The 6219-nt window shown below is 45.9% G+C and overlaps 1 long non-coding RNA gene across 1 annotated transcript; it reads right to left on the minus strand.

Moving 5' to 3' along the window:
- Window positions 1–312: 312 nt before the first annotated feature.
- LOC111556317 lies at window positions 313–1639 on the minus strand. Its single transcript, XR_002736303.2, has 2 exons — window positions 1382–1639; window positions 313–852 (listed from the first exon to the last, which is right to left on the minus strand). It is a non-coding gene; the product is annotated as an uncharacterized LOC111556317 (long non-coding RNA).
- Between the last annotated feature and the right edge of the window lie 4580 nt (window positions 1640–6219).

Raw genomic sequence — 6219 nt, forward strand, 5'->3', positions numbered from 1 at the left:
TGCAGGCAGCCAGACCTAGAATGAGGCAAAGCATTCCTGAGCTTACTCTTGTATGGAAAAGCAAACGACTGTCCATAGGTGTTTTGAAGTGACAAAAAATACACTAGTGCCAGTTATGGGCACCTTCCAATGTTCTGAAAAATCCCTGATTTCTACCAAACACTGTGGCCTGAGACTGAGCATCCGAGCAAGGGAGATGATCACCCACAATCCTGCAGTGAGCAAGAGAGAGAGAGAGAGAGAAGAACCATTGACTCAGTTGTGATCATGTGATGTTCCGCATCACGTACTACTCGTATTGTAAGACATCGCTCGTTTATCAAGTGAAAATTTATTAGAAATGTTTGCTCATCTTGTGGAACACTCGCAGAACAAGTTACTCACAATCCAAAATTTTGCTGTATTAGCTACTAACATATTACCTCATTTTGTGAGGCAAACAGCTGGGGAGACATACACGATTTTGGTCATTTGACAGGTGGGGAAACAGGAAGCCGGGCCGCTTGAGAACCTGGCTCATGGTCACACAATGGGAAACTGACAGGGCGAGGATTTGAAACTCCAACTACAGTATCTTGCCCATTACACCAGCTCACGTAAATTCTTGTATCCATTCAAGATTCCTTTTGTCAGCTGTTACTCTGCCTTTCCCTCTCCAGTATGGAATTTTTGAGGGGAAAAAATTAAAAGCCTAGGAAAATTAGAAAGTGTTTAGACATGCATTTTATTAGCAGATTCCCTCTCTTCTCTCTCCTTCTTTCTTTCTCTTTTTTGTTGAAAAGCAAGAGGCAGAAGAACTTGGCACCATTTCCATCATGTCGATTCTTCTGGGTTTCTCAAATGTTGCGATCCCTGGAAAGCCGGGATTCATGCTTACCTCCACTCTTCATTAAAGCGGCCGTGGCCACGAGCTCGGGAAGGCAGGCTGCTGGTGCAGTGGGTGGGCGTGCTGAATAACACCCGGACCACAGCTGGGGCTGCCCTTGTCAGAGTGCCAGCCTGCCTTACCCAGTCTGTTCTCGCCCGCTACCTGGCCCTCGCCCATCTGCTGCAGAATTCATAAAGTGCTGAAGATCACAAACATCTGAACCTATTATAGGTAACATACTTCAATTACATTCTGATTGTGGGCTTGGCTTCCTCCAACCTTGGTCTCTAATGGCACAAGGATCAAAGTCTTCCCCACAAAAACGGCACTAATCTCTAGGTAGTTCCATCATTTGGGGGGGTGCTTAGAAAGAAGCCATTCTCCTATATGCTATGTGCTTTGTATTATTCGGTTACCCGGCAGGGGTACCCACAGATGTAAAGAAAAGATCTGAGAGAGAGAGAGAGAGAGAGAGAGAGAGCGCTGATTTAAAGTCCTCTCATAGGAACTTACCATGTTAGTTGAAATGACCTTCATTCTCCTGAGGGTTATCTGTCCTGGTTGTTGACTTAGATCATGCAATCTGTGACCACTCTTCCAAGGACATCAAAGAATAAACTGCCCACATGTCCTCAGTCTACTGCTTCCACATGTCCCTGCCTTGCCCCTGCCAGGGAGCCCTGGGCAACATTACTGGGGGGTGGTACCCCGAGTCAAGGCAGACCACAGGTGGCTCCAATTAGAAGCCTGGTGAGGACGACATCTCAGCCTGTTTGATTTTTTTTTTTTTCTTCTTTTTTTTCCAACGTTTATTTTTATTTTTGGGACAGAGAGAGACAGAGCATGAATGGGGGAGGGGCAGAGAGAGAGGGAGACACAGAATCGGAAGCAGGCTCCAGGCTCTGAGCCATCAGCCCAGAGCCCGACGCGGGGCTCGAACTCACGGAGCGCGAGATCGTGACCTGGCTGAAGTCGGACGCTTAACCGACTGCGCCACCCAGGCGCCCCCATCTCAGCCTGTTTGAGGCTACTCTCGCTTCTCTTGTTTACTGGGTTTGCAAACGAGCAGTTAAAAGACGCACAGCAGTGTCCAGCTGGGCCATAGTAGAGCCTGAGACAAAAGGAAAAAGTAGTCTTATCAGCACAGCTCTTATTTAACCTTTTGAGATTTTGTACACATGGAATTTTGGTGTTAACTTTTGTTTTTCAAAAATGTTGCCTCGAAACCTGATTTCTCTTGAGTACTGGGTTTTTCTGGCGATCCCTTTTGGCACCCAGACTGGATACACACCAGCTGAGGAGTGAAGAAGCTGGACTATATGCACCAACTCCTGCACTTCACTGGTTGCAGGTTGCCTGGGGCGTATTAATGAACTCTGACACTTCCAGCCTGCCCCGTGTGCAGGTTAGACAGGTGCCGTCAGCATCAGGCAGTATCCATTTTGGACCAGTCACTGTGGCCAGAGAAGTATGATTAGCCACAGAAGTCCTTTCCAAAAACTATATGGTTTGAAGGAGCATATCCCACAGCTGAACTTGGAGTGGCCTTGGGACACATGGGCACCTAACATAGTCCATGCCTTTCTCTTTCTTCCGCAAGGCAGTTTAAATTTCGTCACCTGAAACCAGAGTCCTGATTCTTGCTGACAATGGCTGAGGATACTGTGGTTCTTCCAGCTTATTAAGGTAGGGACAAAATAGGGGTAAGGGGCCAGCAGAGTGTTCCTATGCTTGGGCCGTCTTCAGGGCACTACCTCTCCAACTTGTAGGGGAAGAAATTGGGGGAATCCAAGGTCACACTAGTAACTAGGATAGCAACAACATTAGACTTTCATGGCACTTTACAGTTCCAAATCCCTTTCACTCTGTTTTTTTTTTTTCCTCACGAAGGCTTAGAGGTACAGGGAAGGCAAGCTGTGGAGCCCCCATTTCAGAGAAGAATGAACTGAGCTCCAAGAGGCCCAGCAATCCATGTATAGCTAAGGGATGGCAGAACACCTTGCCTTCTACTTCACCATCCTCAAGCCAACAGAGACACAGAACAACGGCGCCTATCTTAAAGCAGACTCTTTTCCTTTCCTTCTGTAAATGTAAACTTCAGTTTACTGGTTCCATTCCATGCATTCTATAAGGAGTGACGAGTGAGTTGGTGCTTCTCAGGAAAAGGGACCTTCTCTTTGTCACCTTCAAATCTGTAGCTCCAGCACGTCCTGGCAGGAACAAGTGCCCTGTTGGCATCTGTTGAATTGGATTAACACTGAGGAGGGAGCAGCTCAGACCAGAATGTTGGACCTTTTAGAGGCAAGACTGTAGTGGTAAGAAGAGTTACACCCTCCATTTACCGAACATGTACTGTGCCCAATGCTCAGCTGTTTCATACCCATGGGAAGTAAATGTTCTTGTTGTTTTATAGATCAGGAGAGTAAAGATCAGGGAAGAGGAAGGATCTCACTCTGGGCCAGGGGAGGGATGAAAACCCAAGGCTTCCTGACTCCCAGACCTGCTTTCCTAAACCACACGTGCTCTGTCAACTCAGAAGCTACTCAGTGCCACATTGCAGTTCAACGTAAGAGGCTCGATAAAATAGTCCAGTCTTACTGAAGGAGTTCCTTTTCCTCTCCTGCCCTCCAGGCGGGCTCCAGGGTTATTTCATACTTTTGCATACAAAATCTAGAGCAAAATGGGGGAGGAGAAGTAGCAGGAGTTCTGGAGTTAGGGCAGGGTGGAGGCAGTTGAGGCAAGTTTGAAGGAAGCATGTCTATGAGAGTATGGGATGTGAGGTGACCAGGAGAAGAAAAAGGGGTACAAGAGTGTTGCTGGGGGTTAGGAATCAGATTCCCGTGGAATCTGTAGATATGTACAATTATTTTTGGCTCCTTTGGAAGATGTACTTTATTTATCTTTAAAGGCTTATTTATTTTTGAGAGAGAGAGGGAGGGGAGGGGCAGAAAGAGAGGGAGACAGAAGATCCGAAGCAGGCTCTGTCTGTGCTCACAGCAGCGAGCCCAATGTGGGTCTCGAACTCACGAACCATGAGATCATGACCTAAGCTGAAGTTGTACACTCAACTGACCCTGGAAGATGTACTTTCAAATGCCAGACTGTTCAGGACTAAAGCGTGTGGGTCAATGGGATGTCATAAGAAGGTGACAGAGCCACTGGAGGTATCCAGGCTGAGGCTGGGCAACCCCTTAGTGGGAACGTTGTTGAGGGGCTCCCAGCATTGACTGGAGGAGGGCCGGACAGCTACAACTTTCTGATTTTTGTTTATCTCCGCAACTCCCATCCTGGCTAAGCATGGAGGCAACCCAGCCAATTTGCTCATCCCTGCCACATGCTGTCCCTCTCCTGACTTATCAAACGTTAATCAGTCCCCACCTCCCACCCCATCTTAATTATTTGCAATGATCCGTGATAGACAAACAACTCTGCAGCTTGAAATCCCCCCATCAGGCAAATATTAAATTATTCACATCTTTCTTGCAGATTTTTCACGAAGTGAGTTGGTAATCAAATGACTCTCAAGCGCCTTTACCATTTTATGGTGGCGACCCTGCCCTTCCCCTTAATGTGTGTATCTTCATGCCTCAGCTACACTGAGTGTTCTCCCTTCCTGTTTATGTTTATTTTGGAAGCAAAATGTGTTTACAAAATCAGTTAAAAAGTGTTAATGATCAGTTTCCAGAATGCTAATGTGAATCCAAATTACTTTCACATGAATCAAGACAAATTTTAAAATGCCATTTGATCATAAGCTGTTTTAAATTTGTGTTACAAGTAGCGCAACAAATCTGAACACATGCCTTTTTAAAAAAGAGCAGTTTAAAATAACCATTCTGATGGCATGAGGAAGTTCAGATAAAAAATTTCCTCTGACAGGGAAAGAAGTTAACTTTTGGGCATTCACATGGGAGGAGGTGGGAGGGGACATACACCCAGAGGAAAAATATCATTTATAATTGTTAAAAATAGGATAGAGCTGTGAAACTTACATGGTTTTCATTCATCTTGTTTATTATTATTTTCCCAGTGTCCAAAAGAGGAAATGTGCCTGGCACGTTGCAGGCACATGACAGTATTTGCAGAATTCATGGACAAGTAAAATCAGTTTCATAAATTATAGAATTTAATATGAGATTTTATTTTCTCTGATATAAAAATTATGAAGTTCATGGCAAGTTAGAATAGAAAATTGAGAGCCACATCTTGCAAAACTACTGATTCCATATTCAGATAATATGCCTTGTGCTTGTGCATGCTGCCCCATGTGGGTTACCCAGTAAAGTTGCTCACAGCACTGGGGGGCCTGATCGTCTGGGACACAGGCACAGTGTTGGTTTCGGCGTGTCCTGTGCAGAGTCACAGCTGCTGCCCACCTGAATTTACTGGAATGCATTTTTTTCAGTGGGTCCATCACTAGTGATAATGGAAATGGAGACCGTGAGGTGGTCCAGTGCCACTGCTGTGCTGTTAGAAGTCATCTTCTCCCGAATCAGACAATCTAGGACCGGCTTTCCAGAGGTCCGAGGGGTCTAGGGGAAGACAGATCTGGGGTAGAGGGAGAAAGCAAGGGCTTTTGGAGAGACTTCCACCTCTTGCCCAAGCATCCCTGTCTTGCTTTGACTTGCATACTAGGTTGCAAGGTAAGATTTTCTTTGATAAAAATCTTCAGGTGCTATTTTTTTTTAAAGCGTTTAGAATATTTATCTACACAGCCAAAAGTGCTAGCAAAAGATAAGTCCAGGGATATGGATCCAGCTCCCCAAGGAACTGCTGACCTTGAGTTAATGTACGTGTGTGTGTGCAAAGCTGTGCCTTCATTAGAAACAATATAGCTTCAGAATCTCTAGGCCATTTCACAAAAACTCCCCATGTCCCTGTTTTGGAATATGCCCATGTCATGGGTTTGGTTCCTACTCAGAGGAACACGTAAAAGTGGGGAAAATTTGACTTCCACGTTTCCCAGTGTTCTAAATGTTCCCATTTCTGGGCTGGCAAGGGTTCTTCTGTTCTTGGCGCCCAGAGCAGAATCTGATAAGTCCATTCATGAGCAGCTTTGAGAGTCCAAGTCTATGCCTTAAAGGGACAAGTAATGGTTTCAGACCAAGGGATTTGTTGGTCAGGAGAAAATGGCTAAGAAGCCTGGGGGATGGGGAGCCCTTCCTGGAAAGCCCTGGGAACCAGAACCTGCTCCATGTCCTTGGGTCCTCCCTTAGACACCAGACAGGAAAGACCTAGCTGGATGCCACAGTGACCCAGTTGTCTCTCTCAACCCACTGAAGCAAGAACAATATGAAGGGAAATAGCTTTGGAGTCAGGCTGACTTGGGTCACAACCCAATCTATAAGAGC

The sequence above is a fragment of the Felis catus genome, chromosome D1, assembly GCF_018350175.1.
Source record: "Felis catus isolate Fca126 chromosome D1, F.catus_Fca126_mat1.0, whole genome shotgun sequence".
Taxonomy (NCBI): domain Eukaryota; kingdom Metazoa; phylum Chordata; class Mammalia; order Carnivora; family Felidae; genus Felis; species Felis catus.